The following is a 17,427-nucleotide window of genomic DNA, read 5'->3' on the forward strand; positions in this document are numbered from 1 at the left end:
CCTTAACCTCCTGTTATTTCTTTCCAGTTATTGCAACGCCATAATGTTCAGAGATTTGTAATAATTGAGCCTTTGTAAATCGTTCCAATAACTCCTCAGATGGAGCATAGAAATTTTTCTATGCCAGCCATGACTGCAGAATGCCTACGGACCCAAGAGCGCAGACCAAGACTCTCCGCTGCTCACCAGAGGCACTTAACCACCTCGTAGACGGTGCGTTCCCTCTAACTACCTACACAAAAATCTTATTAAGCTCAACCCTAGTCTTCATGTGGCTACTGGCAGCGGGTACTTACGCACTGAAGCCCATGGATCGGGAAAGAAGACCAGCACGCTGGCGCCTCCCCCCAAGCACATGGATGTGCCCCCGAGACAACTGCTGCTCACCGCGGTCACCACAACACTACTGGAAGCGCTCAGCAACACCCAAAGGGATGAAGCCGTAACCTTACAGGGAAGCCCCGCAATCTTAATTGCACAACGGTGAGTCCTAGTACTGCGTCTTGCTCCAGGCTACCTATCAAGCATAAATGAAAACTACCTGAATGTTGCACAAAACAAATGCTCCCCCTCTCTCGTCCAGACCCCGAGCAGAAAACAACGTAGACCAAGTTCAATTTAATCAATGATATTTAAACTTAACAAACCTCAGCGTGTCTCCCCAATGCCAATCAAGGCTTTACCACAACACACAGCGAAGCACTTTCCTATAGCCTCTTGGCCACCCGAATCAATTAATTTAACAACAAGAACAACAAGTGACTACTCCTTTCCTTCAACAAAGGAACGTCACAGGAGGTACACCTAAGTAATCAAGTGTGCCCCTACCAATCAAGGCACCTGGGAGCCACACAATCAACAAAAACCAAAATCAATCGATTTGAGTTCAACAAAAAATGCTTACCACTACCTGATTCAACCGGACGAGCCCCCAATTTGTCACGGCCCGGCTCTTGGCCATAACAAATACGGAGACACACCAAGGTTTAAACTGAAAACTAACCATAATTTATTGACAGACAGAAAGTTTAACCAAACATAATGGGTCTGGAGAGGGAGCCAGCCATGGGCAGACTGGTGAGCCTTTTATCTGGCACCCTCTGATTGGTGTTGATTGGGCAGCTCCGCCCATCTGGAACCACCTGAGAGGAGAGACCTGGGGAGGAGCAGAGCAGGTTACCTATAACAGTCAGAGGGCCGTCACACAATGCAAGATGTAAAACAGATAATTGAAATAAGTGGAGGGATTACGATTTGGTCTAGCAATAGTTGACTACAAGACTAATTAATCACATGACCTCTCACCTGTAGCCCTCCTTCCACTCGTCGCCGTTTCCTGTCCTGCAATCGGTTTTCTTCAGACCTTAGTGATTTAATGACAACATACATTCACTATGAAAACATTCATGTTGGTCTGTTGACAGTGAGTAAAACACCTTGTTCACTAAGCATAATGTGTCACGATTTACACATACCTCGCTGAAATCGCACTTGGCCCCCATTACACTGTACAGAGTGTATTGTAAGTCAAGAGGTACTGGTTAATATAATGTCAGGCGTATTCCCAATGATACATTTTTTTCAATACAAATTAATGTGGTTTTAATGTAGCAAGCAAACATTTTTACAGCAATGCTATAACATGCTGATTAGGTCTTACCATCAAAACAAACACGCCGCAGTTGTTGGAGAACTCTTGCTTTGTTAGGCCCTGAGGTGTGAACAATGTATTTTAATAAAAGTATGGCAAGAAAATAGTAAAAAGTTAGCAAATGCTATTATGTAATGTCTCACCTGGACATCATCCACACCAAGCTCTCTCCAGGGGCCAGAAGAGAGGCTGTGAGCTACGTGTCTGTACAAATAATAAGCAAAGTAAATAAAAGTAACTCAACTTCAATCAACTTTTGATTGAAAAGCATGCATAAACGCTTGGAACAAAGCTTGAACTGAAGAAGGAAGAGGTTGGAACTTCAAATAAAAATGTTTTCATAACGGGCTTAAACAGAACTGCCCAACTCAAAAAGATAAATAGTTCTGTTTCCATCTGTTTAAGGAATGAAAATTGTTGGAATATGGAATGGAATATTTTAGATCAAATAAAAACAGAACCATTGATTAAAACCAACAAAAGGACAAGTGGTTTAAAACAGAACTACCACTGTCCAGATGGGATTATGTGAGTTGCCCTAAAAACCTGAATAGACTGGTTCTACTCTCATCTCTCCAACCGCTGCCCCAGAGGGAATCTAGGAAGACTTAATAAATGTGATCAGTGTCAGTTTGTTTGAAGAGCGACAGAGACAAATACACACACACTCCCACAATGTCTCCCCAATCCTCAAAAAACCTGGTTCAGATCCCAACAACTTTAATAACCTCCGCCCCATCTCCAATCTATCTTTCATCTCCAAAATACTTGAGAAAATCGTTGCTTCTCAACTCCATTCCCATCTATCTCAAAACAGTTTATATGAACAGTTCCAATCTGGTTTCCGTCCCCGCCATAGCACTGAAACGGCCCTTCTGAAAATCACCAACGACCTCCTTATTGCAGCTGATTCCGGTTTAATATCCATCCTCATCCTCCTTGACCTGAGTGCGGCCTTCGACACAATCTCCCACACCATCCTCCTCAACGGATTATCCTCCATCGGCATCACTGGCATCCCCCTTGACTGGTTCCACTCCTATCTCTCAGACCGCACTCAGTTCATCCAACTCAAATCCTTCCGTTCCCAACCGTCCCCTGTCTCCTCTGGTGTCCCCCAGGGCTCTGTCCTGGGTCCCCTCCTTTTCATTACTTACCTCCTTCCCCTTGGCCTTATTTTCCGTAAATTCAATATTCGTTTTCATTGCTACGCGGATGACACCCAGCTCTACCTCTCCACTAAGCCCAACTCCATTCTTCCTCCCTCATCCTTGACAGATTGCCTTTCTGCACTTCATACCTGGTTCACCTCAAACTTCCTCAAACTTAACAGTGATAAAACCGAAATCCTCTTAGTCGGTACTAAATCCACTCTACTCAAAGTTGACAGTTTTTCCCTCTCAATTGACAGCTCCATAGTTTCCCCCTCCCCCCAGGTAAAGAGTCTGGGTGTAATCGTCGACGGCTCACTCTCCTTCAAATCTCATATCAACATCACCAGCCGCACCGCCTACTTCCATCTTCGTAACATAAATCGCCTCCGTCCCTCCCTCACCCCCCATACCACCTCTATTCTTGTCACCTCCCGTATCGACTACTGCAATTCTCTCCTCTTTGGTCTCCCCCAGAAATCCCTCCATAAGCTCCAACTGGTCCAGAACTCAGCTGCCCGTATCATCTCCCTCACCCCCTCTTTCCACCACATCACCCCCATCCTACAGCAACTCCACTGGCTTCCAATTCACTTCCGTATCAACTTTAAAATTCTTCTTCATACTTTTAAAGCCATCCACAACCTTGCCCCTCCTTACCTGTCTGACCTCCTTCACACTGCCACCTCCACCTCCATATTAAATGCTCAAACTTCACTCAATAAAGCAAAACTTTTAAACAAATTACCGGAAGGTGATCCATGGGGTTCCTCGATGATGGTGGGAACCAAGAGGAAATGACATAGCTGTCTGCAGCAAACAGGTTCTCTACTCTCTATAACAGAGAAAGTTTGCTAAATCTCTTACTCTCAAAATATATTGACTGTTGAACTAGACTATCCAATCATTTTGAATTAAATATTTCACAGGAGTTACACTACCTTCTCAATCATTTTGAGACAAGAGTTCTCTAGTTCTCTAGACAAGAGGGATCTAGTAGAACACATAAACACAAATTATTGAAAGATTTTGAAAAATATTACATAAACCATATCAGCACAGCACATTCTCTATGCCTACCGTTCCCTCCATGTCCTGCTGCAAACCCAGAGTCCAAAAGTCAAAGCGGGTCAGGATGATGTTTTTCACCATTGCAAGGTGCTGAGTGTGACTTTTGGTCTCATCCAAGACATGAGACAGCTAGTGCAAGAAAACAAAGTCTTTATACATGTATGATTATATGAGTGACATTCATAGATAACCACAGTGGCACAATCGTTAACTTTACCAGTTGTTCCTGGCTGTCTTGGAGTTTCTGTCCCCAGTATGCTCTGTGTGCTGAAAACTTGTGGGGACTAGGGAAGTGTCCATGAGGTCTCTGCTCACTGTCATCATTTACTAGTGTAGAAAAGAACAACCGAAAAATTAAATTAAGTGTGAAATGTCACATTTCTCATTTGATTGATGTGCAAAATAGAGCCATGACTCACACTCTTGAGAGTCTTCTTGTTCTTTCCCTGATGACCCAGTTGACATCACGGCTGATGGGGAGTGAGCTATAGGAAAAACATGCAACAAACTTTAATGTCTAAAGTAGATGAAGACGACAAATGTGCATAAATATTCAATCCCATACCTAAGACTACCATTCCAAGGGTGTCACACTGCATTTCTACTTCTGACTCATACTCATGAGAGTCTTCTTGTTCTTTCTCATATGACCCAGTTGACATTGCAGCTGATGGGGAGTGAGCTATAGGAAAAACATGCAACAAACTTTATTGTCTAAAGTAGATGAAGACGACAAATGTGCATAATTATTCAATTCCATACCTAAGACTACCCTTCCATGGGTGTCAAACTGCAATGAAACATCTGGAGGAACAATCTTGCTGTACTGATTTTTGATTGTTTGGTTTCTTGCCATGTTGTAATGGTGGAGAATGTTTCTTTGTAGAAAAATGTGTGTTGATGGGGTTGTCTGATTTAAAAAGTAGTTGTTTTTTCTCATCCCTGAAAACAGCTGCTCGGCACACTGGCTGTTAATTAGACCAGCAAGTTCAGGAACAAGCTCCAGTTTTCTTAGAACTTCACACTGGTTTTTACTGTTCCCCTGGTGGAACACATCGTTTAAAGCAAACTGCTATGAAGATCCAGTAAGAGGGTGACCATCTTTGTCAGCTGGATTTTTTTGAAATTTCAGCCAGGGTAAGCTGACATGGACCTTTCCCTCCGAGGCCTGCTTCACGTTTTCTGAGGTGGGATCCAGTAACCTTCCCTGAAAAGGGTTAGAGTTATTATTAGGGCAAATATTCCTGGCTGCCTGTGGTTGGCATGCAGTGCCAGACCCCTGGCATAATCATACACAGCCACATTGGGGAGGTGTTTCCAGGACAGCAAGAGGTCGACAAAGTCACGTGGACTCTCTGCTCTAAGGTTGAATTTTACTGAAAAGACAACCCCACATGGGCAAGTGATAACTGCCCAACCACCTGTGAAACAGAAAAAAACAGTAATAACTGACATTAGGAGCATGTATAGCTAACCTACTACATAATGATAAGTAATTTCTTTAACACAACAATGTATAACAAAGTGAAAATATCTTCAACATTCCATATCATTTCACTTACCAGAAGCACCCCACACTTTCTCAAACACCTTGTTGTAGGTGACTCTACTAGACATTTTGTCAGACAGTCTCATAACCATATCTATCTTGGACCCCTTATCATCCACACCACACTGTTTGCACAGTGCCCTGACCTCCTGTACCTGTTGTGAACATGCAATTAAGTTGATATTGTTAATATAGCATGAACACATTTTTTATTAGCATAAAGAAGTGGATTTGGCATATTTCATCAACTCATTCACCTTCAGGTTCACAAGCTCATCTGTGAGCCGTTCCTCATTAATTTTTTCATCATCATTAAAGTTATCATCTCCATCCGTTTTGGGGCTTTGCAATTTTTCGACCTCCGGGTGTGTGGGCCAATCCAGGGGGCCCAGTGATTATAACTTGGTGGCACAACAAAAGGGTTCTTCCGTCCATCTTTGTGAACAAATGTGATGAGTATTAGCTATCATAATCACAACATTAAACACATTTTAATATACTTTACTCTCTCTCCAACTGTTCTTTAGCTGTTCTGTCTTTTGACGAGACTTACATGGAATTAATCCCCGACTGAGCATTTCTGTGGCCACAGTGTTCAAGAAATGGTCCATGTCAAGATTTCCATCATAGCCTTTAGGTGGACTTGGGATGTCACTCACTGTTAAAACAATAGTTTGTTATTCATAGCACAATCACTTAAAAAAACACTCCGAACACGACATTTTGATGCATGGTTATACAAGGGCATGGGTAATATGATGTTACACAACACAGAGACAGATAAGGTGCTATACAAACAATGAAGCTAACATATGTGAACTAATAGCATAACTCACCTGGCATATTGAAAACCCCTTTTCTGTGGAGGTCCATAACAACAACTGCTGGGTTGTTTCCACATGACACACAACTGTACGTGTATTCATGGTCGGTCAGGGCCTCAAAGTGGAGGTATGCCTGCAATACTCTTTCTTTGTTTGGAAAGGACACCTTTTCCGTTGTCTCTATAATTTGTATCACCTTGCTGATAGCTGTATGGGTCTGGAAAATTATGAGAAACAGGAGTATTCCAATGTTATAACATTTCAAAATAAAAGTAATATATTTGTAATAGTTGCATCTTCAATCGTCATTTATTCTACAGAAATTATCTGTAATGAATACATTTTAATAAAAGAGGAACAAGCAATGATATCTTATCATTTGTGTGCTTGCGGTAGCAAAGCACATCTAAGTCCCGTTGACATTATTATTCTCCCCACATTTTTTCGTGTGTCTGTGAGAGAGAGAGAGAGTACCTGTAGTGCATTCCTGACTATCAGGCACAAGTGCAGAGACAGGATGATGTGGTCATCAAAGTTGTGGATACCCTCCTCCCACTCCTGGTATCTGTAAATCATGCCACAGTTCAGGCAGGATTTCCTGTATGTTGATATTCCTAAAAACACAGTCCAACCAAAGATCATGATTATTGCTTTTATGTCATTTGAGATTAGTAGAAACATTTTTTTCTTTTTATCATGTAGGCTACATATAAATTATGTCATTAACTGATAAGAACACAATAGAAAGACCTGTGATGGTACCAACCTTCAACTACACCTGTGCTTGTCAGGATCTTGCCTTTCGCTGTTATCAGATGTTCACAGAGTGTGTATTCACATTCTACACACTTTGTTTCTCTGGGGATAAGGTGCTTAGGAAAGCTGTTGTCTCTTCTCCCCTCTCTCGACTGCTCTATGAGAGCCTGGGGTATATTTGCCGGGAGCTTTTTGTTGTTGAGGAGGTATTTAAGCATCCTTGCGATTTTTCTGTCATCTGGTGGATAACTGTCCTCAGAGTCGCTGTCGTATTGGACTGTGCTGATCTCGGTAAGATTAAGTGTCTCTTCCTCTGTGCTCTTCACCTTCCTAAAAAGCTCCCTCTTTGTTACAAACAGATGCCAATTAGCAACAGCTTTATGGATACAGGATTGTCTCGCTTTAGAGCAGGGACAATGCCAGGTGTTTTGCTTTGCATCATATGCCACAATAACTCTTCCCAACCTGCTGTTGTATGTTACCTTTTTTTCATAAACAGATATATGAAATTTAGATGGTGGACCACCTACAGTCAAGTGCACAGACAGAGGCACACCCTCAGCATCAGCATTTTTTTGGAAACGCAAGAGGCCGGCCTTACGCTCCTCACCAAACCACTTGTTTTCCACAATTCTTTCCAAGGCCTCACCTGGAACTGTCACGGTTTGACCGTCATTGCGTGGGCAATACAATAATGATTGGATGTGGTGGCACTCGAAAGGCAACATCCCGCTCTTTTGAGCAAAGTCAGCATTCAAACGACACTGGTCGACCTCACAGATGATCTTCTGTGCTGGCCCCCACATATTCTTGATCACATGTATGGGTGTTGCAGGACCACAAAAAGATTTTTCAACTGCAAACACACCATGTGTGCCATCGATACACTGACAGGCAAAAAATCTGTCCTTCGTTATTGTCTCAAGGATGTTGACCTTAGCGACCTTAGCGAGGGCCACGGGGAGCTGAGGGAGGGCCACGGGGAGCTGAAGGAGGGCCACGGGGAGCTGAGCGAGGGCCACGGGGAGCTGAGGGAGTTGAGCGGGGCCACAAAGTGCTGTACAAGGGCTGCAACTTGCACCTCCTCCTGGTGTATTTGTAGGTGCCTTACCAATTGCGATCGATTTCTAAGTGTTGCTGCACAATAGCAACAATGAAAATGTGTTGCCGTCCGACAACTTAATCCACACTTGATTATTGTGAACTCTGTAAGAGAGGAATTGAGGGAGTAAGATTCATACTTGTGAAAAAATACAAAGTAATTCATTTGTGTAATATTTTAGATAAGCACCTTTGTGTTTCACTGACGAATGGCCTTTTACATGGTAGTCGACCTTAGACCGGGGGGGACCGCAGTGGGACACCTGTCACGCACATACACACACAAACACATGCACGCACATGTATGAAGGCAACACAAGGTCAATCAAAGTAGCTGTGGGTAACAAATGGACACGCATAATGAATAAAGGAATGTATTTCATTACATTTATTTTGACCATTGTCAATGCAGAATTCCAATTTAAAAATGTAATGCACTATGCAAAGAATAAGGCCATGCATTAGATGTTGATATTGGAATCCTGTTATTATGCCTTATCATACTCTAATTCCAGTGAATAATTTATTGATTACCTTCTTTATTTCTTTCAGACATACTATAGGGTAGAAACACACACAAATATAGCGCATTAGTTACTGTTTTTATAAACCTGGATATGAAATATGATTTTTTTTAAGCATTGCAGTGAACCTACCTGACCAGAGAAAATCAGGACACTGACAGGGACTGACAGACTGACAGACAGACAGACAGTCAGACAGACAGACAGGCAGGCAGGCAGACAGTAGTTCTTAAAAGAACTGTTGGTTTTGTAATGTGTGTGTTATGTGGTGCAATGTGGTGCAATGTGGTTGTGCAGTGTGCGTGTGCGAGCTGTGGTAGGATGGCGATACAATGTAGGCAAATCTGGAGGGGAAAAGCAAAATATAAATCAGGTTTCAATGTTTCACGAAATATATTTCACCAATGTGGTTTTAGAGAATATTACCATGATAAGCCCAAAATATTGGAGTTTATTTAATTGTCGTCATATGTGGACGCCATGCACAAAAGGGTTAAAAAAGCTGGAAAAACACTGCCTAAATGCTATTATTCAAACGACCTCATGACATAAACATTAGGGCTATGCATGTTACTTGCATGAATATTTTAATTATCAACTTGTTGGTCTATCCATACATTAGTTTACAATGTACACAAACAGAGAGCGGCAACTTACCTCTAGGCAGAAAAGCGCGCAGTATTATGGACTCAGACGGAAATACGATCTCCCGCTTTTTTGCTTAAACCTTTAGACCAACACACATTTAGGGAAAATTAAGCTCCTCCTCGATCTGCGAGCTGCAATCAGGGGTTCCTCAAATTAGCACTGAGCTCTCTGCAGCTTCTGCTTTTATGTGCTCTGCCTCTATCAGGCCCCTCCCCCTTCCTTTTTTCACTCTCTCACTCCCTCTAGTGTCTGGATGCACTGAGTGAAACTCAGCCGCAACCATGCTTTTATTCATATTCTTATTTTCCAATCGTATCGTGCCCTGAACCAAAATGGGATGGGGGTTAGGATGAGGGCAAGAGGTCCTGTGGTTAGGGTTAGGGTGGGGGGTCCTGGGGTTAGGGTTAGGGCAAAGGGTCTTGGGTTGTGGTTAGGGCAGGGGTCCGGGGGTTAGGATTAGGGCAAAGGGTCCTTGGGTTAGGGTTAGGGCAAGGGGTCTTGGGGTTAGGGTTAGAAATGGGAGTCGATTCTTGAAGATTGGACATCCAGCATGGAGAAAACTAAATAGTGTTTAGAGGAGCTTCCTAATATTGTCCCAGACGGCACTGGCCAAGGTTAGGTGAAGACGGTAATATACATGGTCTGACGATGTCAGGTCCAATGTAGTGCACGGGCCCTCCTGGGACATAGGGTGCTCCTCACATGGTATTTAAACCAAAGGTATGTTTGGTTCCTAATGTATTGATCCAATATTTTTCTTGTTTTTTCCTTTGGAAATCTGTCCATAAAGGTCCAGCTTGTATTATAGTGATCTTAAGTGATTCCACTTTATGCCAAATAAAGTGTTGTATTAGATGTGTGTCAATTTTTTGCCCGTGTTTAATGTTGTATCTTAGCCTGACGTTGTCAGAGTCTGAGACCGCTCCATTGGGCTGTGATTATGGGGCGTGGGTCAACCGAACCAGGAAATAAAATTCCTCTTCGCTCAATTGGATAGACCTACAACCAATCAGAGCAACGTAGTATGTGACGTATGTTACGAGAAGCATTGTGAGTTATTTACTAAAATGCCGAAATTCACACCGGACGTTGAAGCGCAGCGCCAAGCCTTAAATAACAGCTGGCTCCCATCCACTCCCATGTTAAAACTTTGTGCTGGTCACACCGGAGGCTGAAACGCCGCCCTGCGCCAAGGATGCCTCGCGCCGTGCAGCGATCGTTTCGGCGACGAGTCTATTTTTTGCGCTTGACGCGAGCGTATCGCACCAGTAAACACACTGAAAAACGATTTTTAAACTATATTGATGACATATTTTATAAATATGATATGATATAAATGATCAAATATGCATCCCATACTTTGAAGTCCCCTTCTGTTGTCCTGGAGTTTTAATTTGATCAATGACATTATTAAATGTTCCCCTCTGCCCATCCACTTAAGCCACACAAGCAGTGATACAGATAAAAAGAGAGAGAGGGTGGGGGGGGGGGGGGGTCTACGTATTCTCCACATAGGCTTGAGTGGAGAATACGTAATTTACCCCCGACACCCGACATTTAACGGAGCAAACAGCGAAGTTCTTCAACATGGATGACATTAAATAAATAATTGAAGTGGAGAAGTACAGTGAGTTGTATGATCCTCGGAACATGTTGTATAAAGACGACACCAAGAAAGACAAATGTTGGAACGCTGTTGCTTAATGTTGGCGCAACAAGTATATGCTTTTAATCTACTGGATCAACGGGTGATATTATTAGCGCTGCCCGATGGTTTAGTGTCGCTTCAGTGTCCGATGTGAACAGCCAAGCGCCGGCGCGATTGGGATTAGCGTGGTGCTTTGGCGTCGCTTCCACGTTCTCTGTTCCTCTTTCAAAATGAATGCGCTGTCGATGTCTTCTAAAACAGACTCAATGGCAGCATCTACACATCTCAGCTCTCAAGCGGCAGGCATGTTTGTTGGAAAGAATTCAACCCAAGGGCACTTTGATGATGAGGTTGATTACGTTACCGTTGATCATCTGTCCAGAGAATGTCTCTGGTTCGTCTCTGGTTCGACTCCACGGAGAGACAACAAAAGACGAACCTGAATTGATCTGTCTAAAAATGTAAGAGTCTCCCTACCCTGTCTAGTGCCCCTGAGCAAGGCACCTTACTCCCCCAACATCTGCTCCCCGAGCGCCGTACATGGTCGCTCACTGCTCTGTGTGTCCTGCACTCTTAATCTTATGAAAACCCGCCCTGACAACCTGATTGGCCCGGTCTGTCATAATTTCTCCCCAACGGAGCGACTCCAGAACGAACTCACCGACCTCAAATGTTGTGGGCGGGGCTAAGTTCGTCTGGCATCCAGGCTAGTTGTATCTATGTCTCTTTCTGACCGATTTGTTGGTCTCTCCAACTTATTTCAAATGACATTTTCAGCAATAAATAATGTATATACAATTTTTGGTTCTGGGATCAATCGGAGATCCGAGTTTTATCACCCTCTTACATTGCTGGTTGGTCACAAAGTGTAAATGTTTGTATTCTAGACATGGAGACTTTTCAATGTCTGTTTTTGGTTTTAATTTACCTTTTACCAGCCAATCCTTTAAATTTTGATTCCGGCAATATGACGTGATAACCTTATGATTTTGGAGGTTATTGGTATTACTCAAGAACTTAACAAAATGTTTGTGTGCAATATGATTCAACCCCAGGCTCTGTTTTGATTATGTTGTAATAAGGGGGATCATCTTTTGTTGATTTCCCTCCATTATCTGTTTGGGGGTCAGAAAAGTCTTATAGATGCTTCTCAAAAACCAGTGTGAATAACCTCTGTGTGCTAAGGAGCGAAATAAAATCGTCTTGGCCTCTTCAAAGTACTGCGGTTGGCTGCAGATTTTGTGGAAGCGAAGCAGTTGGGTTTTGATTAGTCCTTTGTAAGTATGACGTGGGTGATAACTATTTTTCCAGAGAAGGGTGTGTGTGTCTGTATCTTTAAAATAAACTTTAATATCCAGAAGTCCTGTTGTGGTGAATTTGTCTCCTTTTAATGTTGTGACATCCAAAAAATGTACCAAAGTGTTATCTATCTTGTATTTTACTGTAATAGATGGATGGTGGTGATTCAATAGGTCAATAAGTTGGTCGAATTCCGGCCTTGAATAAGTCCAAACTCCCCAAATATCGTCCAAAAATCTGTAATAGTGAAGTGGCTTGAGTGGAGATTCGGCCAGTGCTGATTCCTCCCAGTGAGCCATAAAAATGTTGGCATAGGAGGGAGACAACCTCTTACCCATGGCTGTGCCACTGGTTTGTAAGTAGGGTTAGGGTTAGGGTTAGGGTAAGGGTAAGGGTTAGGGTTAGATTAAACAAAGGTCAGTGATGGGTAATATTTTGCTGCTGTGCTTCATCACAAAAGTTGTTGACGTTATCAGTGCGGTTGGCTAATTCTTCACTTACCTCCATATTGTTTCTCCTTGTCAAGGACATAAACCGCACATTCTCTCCAGGGTTGAGTCTCCCTCTCTATAGATAGATTGTCCATTTAGATTGAAATCTGTCTTGATGTTGGAAGGCAGACATCAATGTCTACATTTAAGGTTGAACTTAAAACGTTCCTTTTTGATATAGTGTGTAGTTATGGCTGGATCAGGTGAGTCCTGAACCATCCCTTAGTTATGCTGCTATAGGTCTAGACTGCTGGGGGAACTCCCATCATGCACTGAGCACTACGCCCCTTCTCTCTGTCTCTCTGCCCCCATATTCATTTATTTAATTTTATTACATGTCACTAACTTTGTGTGATTTTTTCCTCCCATAGACTCACTCTCTGTCTCTCTCTCTAATGGCAGGTACCTCTGACTCCAGAGCTGGATAACATATAATTTTGTTGTTATTATTACTATTACTATTATAAACAATAATTATATGTATTTATTCATTATCATATGAATTGTTGCTGTTATCTTTAATAATATATTTACACTCTTATATTTGTCATTTTAACTAGTCAGAGCTGAAACCTGATGGTGCACAAGTGTTCCTGGTCTCTTGAGATAATGCATATTATGATTTGGCGCTATACAAATAACATTGAATTAATTTGAATTGAAAGGCGGTGCTCGATGATACAAAATAAAAAAACGAACAATTCTCCTTAATTGAAATGAAAGTGATGAAAATGTATCTAGAAGAAAGTACAGATATCTGTTGTAAAATGTAGGGAGTTGGAGTAAAAAGGCGTCTGAGAAAAAATACTTGCGTAAAGTACAGATACCTGAAAAATGTTCTTCGTAGTATGTTAACTCCAACTTTTGTCTGGGGACCATGAATATCTGTAGAAAGCTGTCAAGCTTTTGCTTTTTTGATCATTATTATTTGACTTCTTGGCTATTTTGGACAGTATGGAGAGAACCAGAGAGAGAGAGAAATGAAGAAAGAGAAGGAGTTATGATATGTATCAAAGGTCCATGAGAATCAAACTATAATTGAGAAATTGCAGTTGTGGTATTTACCCTAAGTGAATTTGTCATGAAGTTATGTCAGTACAAAGTGGTGAACCAACAGGTCAACATCACAATATGTACCATGTGACTTGGTTTACACTTTCTATGATTGGCAAAAAGTACTGAAAAGCGATCAGATCATCAGACTTATAACACAACATGAAACATACAGCAAACAGGACTCTGAGTCTTTGCCCGTTGAAGCTACAGTTTACATTGGAGTTACTTGGGTAACATTTATCCTAGCCATAAAACATGTCTTCTCCATTAGGAATATTTTTAGATTATATCAAAACTCACTCTTAGTTTTTATTCCATTTTTATTTATTTTAATGTAAAACACATTCCTTTGTTCAGACAAACTTGACAGGGATTTAACTTGTGTGTGTGTGTGTGTGTGTGTGTGTGTGTGTGTGTTTGTGAGTGTCTAATGACAAAGAAAAGTTATATTTCTTCTTGATTAAGAAGAAATATAAAGGGTTTTCCTTTCATTCTTTGTAAAGCTACTTTAAGAAAACTTCCACCAGATCTAATCTATTGGAGTATCTCTCTTCTATATTGCTCCCTAAGCAATTAAAACAAAGGTTACATAAGATGTGATTTCTTCCTCCCCATCAAAATAGAGATGTATGGCCATTCTTCAGCTACGGGCTTGAGGGACTTTGAAGTGGAAATGTACACGTCCCTAATATTCCCCAACTATGAAGGCTTGCATTGGTAGTCCAGTCAAATATTCCTAAATGAAACTTCCTACATTGTAACATTCATCCACAGAATAAATAACAAAGGTTTGACCTGCAGAGGTCACCAAAGCACAGTGTATAAAATCTCCAGAGCTTCGGCTATCTAGTTTACCACAGCGAGGGGCCTGTTGTCACCAAAAGGAAAACATGAATATGGCCATTTGAACTTTCAAAGAGGATCACTTGCTATGACCGGTGTCATTTAAAAATGTTTTGGATATGTTATTAACAGGGTTGAGCATAAAAATGAGGGCGTTTGGCAAAAGGTTGATGAGATTCTATCGACTATACATTACTAAAGAAGAAGCTCTGCACCATATATATAGTCTAAATAGTTTAAATAGACAAACCTATATTCATATAATCTGTCATTGATTTGAAGAAAATAGTCATATAATGTTGACGACGACACACAATTATGTACCTCTATTATTATTATACAATAATGGAACTTGCTCTGTCAATATATTTGAGTCTAAAAGATCTTTATACTAAAGGTTTAAAGCCTAACCAAGGGTTACATAAACCAAAAGGCCAAGAGCAAAATTTTAATTTAGGTTTTTAACCCTTAAACCAAATTAATCACCATACAAAAGCAAAAAATGAATACAAAGCATCAATAGAAAAAATTTCCACACAAACCACCAGCTCAGTTTTGCATCCGGCCCTGTGGATTGAGGAGTAATGAATAGAAGCTGTTGCTTTTATGCAGCAGAAGGGTGAAGACATGGACTGACAAAGAGGCAGTCAACCTGATTAGGCCTAATTCACTCTGAACCAGATTGATCAGGTTGAGCTGCTCCGTCTCCACGACAACAAGCATCCGCAACAAAGAAGATGGGAGTTCAATTAAGATTAGCTTAATTACTGAATGGTTTAAACAGAGCAGAGATGACACATGGACACAACCCCAGAATGGGTGTCAAATTGCTGCCTCAATTAAGACTGAACTTTGAATCTTAAGATTTTAAGATGAGCTGGTTGATCAGGGCTAAAATGTATTATGTACATGACATGAAGGGTACCACTCAGCGTTTATAACCACTAGGGATGCAATAGAGCAATGTTTTGATATGTGGATCCCCATTTTGTGGTACGCTCTAGAATAGAAATGGCAGAGACAAACACTTAGAAGACGCCAACAAATATGTCGACAGAGTTTGTGGTAATAAAGAAACTCCCAGTATTTGTGCAGCAGGGTTAAGACGTTACTTCCTGCCTCATTTCCTGTGACCTTGGGCCTCGAGAATAAACAAAACGGATCAGAAAAATGATATACCCTTCTTCATCATTTGCTGTTCTGATTCATCGTTGGAACTATGCCATGCTAGCCACTCTGTGGGACTCTGCTAAGACACAACAGAGTTTTAAAGAATTGGAGCTGGTAAACATGGCTGATGTGAAGGAGCTGTGTGTGGAGAATACTGCATAACAGTCCTCTACAGCTCCTTATTTGTCCTTGGATATGTATTGATGGTTATACAACCCGTCTTCACTGAACACAAGAGTGGAGTGTGTGCGCTGCCGGACTTTTTTCTTTTAATTTCCATGTTATCGGGTAAGAGCGGTCACACTGCCTGCCTCAGCTGTGCTGCTCTTCTAGAGAGTCAGGTCTTTACTCCAGGTTCTGCACATGGTTCACAGCAACATGAAAAGTATCTCTTACCACAAGTTGAAGGTTGATCTGTTTGATATATCACAAATATATATATTTTCAACATTTCCTGCATATGTTTTAAAGTAAGAGTAGTCTTGTGTTTCAAATGAATCAAATAATTTCTTTTAAAAAGTGTGAAATATTTCCAGGACCTGAAGATGCACTCATATTCAAAAGTCATTCAAGAAACCGTATTAAGATGCACTTGGATACATTGCACTACAGAAGATAAGGAAGATAAGGACACTGATTATGATATTCACCATCTTAGTTTAACGTGTTACAATGCTATTTTATGATAAGCTAGCACTAGCCTACAGCTGTGGCTGATACGCATGTCATTGAGTTTGAGGTAATGAGTCAAACATGAACAAGAGTTTGACCTGATGATGATACAAATTCAAGGAACAATAACAAACAATGATTTAGAGAATTAGTAACTATAATGTTTTGGTTCCCTCCTTTCACAGTGTTTTCTGCAACCATAGCAACCACGGTGTTGCAGACAGACAGTAAGAGGTGTAGAGCATGTAACAAAGACAGAAATAAAGAACATGAAAAGAAACTGAAACAAAGTAGCAAAATGTTATGCTAGTAGCTAGAAATGTCAAGAGATGATCAAATAAAAATATAAAAATGAAAAAAACAACAAATATATTGACTTGACTGAAACTACAAATAAATATAAGAGCACCAAAAAAAAAAACCAATGAAAAAAAATATTATTAAAATGATATACCAAAATCTTTGATAAGATGTAAGAATGTATAGATAATTAGATAAATAAATAATTCAAGGTGTCCTCACACAGCAGTAGCTGAACCATTCATTACGTCGGTTTAAACTTCTTATTAATGCTAAATAAGGGACTTAAAGTACCAAGTATAATGACAAGTATAAATGCTATCTATAAGTGTAAATCTATTCTCTTTATGTATATCTAAATAGAACTGAACAAATTTTAGTCTACGGTGAGAAAATTATTTTTCATCCATTTATATTCTTTGGTTAGTCTTTTGAAACTGGGTCATCAGCAGTTAAAATGATTGAAAATGAACACAAGGTTATTTTTTATATTGTATATAGGATGGTCATGACCTCGTGCAGGACAACTTACGTGTTTTAGAGCACGAATATGTTTCACTCTATCAGCATTGTACTCTCTTACGTCTTAGTCAGCATCTTCTCAAATACAGTATAAGCAGAATGAGCACTGAACCAGGACGGCTAATAATTACTCTCAACCGAGAACTGTCTC

At 40.9% G+C, this 17,427-nt stretch overlaps 1 pseudogene; it reads right to left on the reverse strand.

Annotated features, from left to right (window-relative positions):
• Nucleotides 1–3,850: 3,850 nt before the first annotated feature.
• On the reverse strand, nt 3,851–12,729 carry LOC133964705 (uncharacterized; annotated as a pseudogene).
• Between the last annotated feature and the right edge of the window lie 4,698 nt (nt 12,730–17,427).

This window comes from Platichthys flesus, chromosome 11 (genome assembly GCF_949316205.1).
Source record: "Platichthys flesus chromosome 11, fPlaFle2.1, whole genome shotgun sequence".
Classification (NCBI taxonomy): domain Eukaryota; kingdom Metazoa; phylum Chordata; class Actinopteri; order Pleuronectiformes; family Pleuronectidae; genus Platichthys; species Platichthys flesus.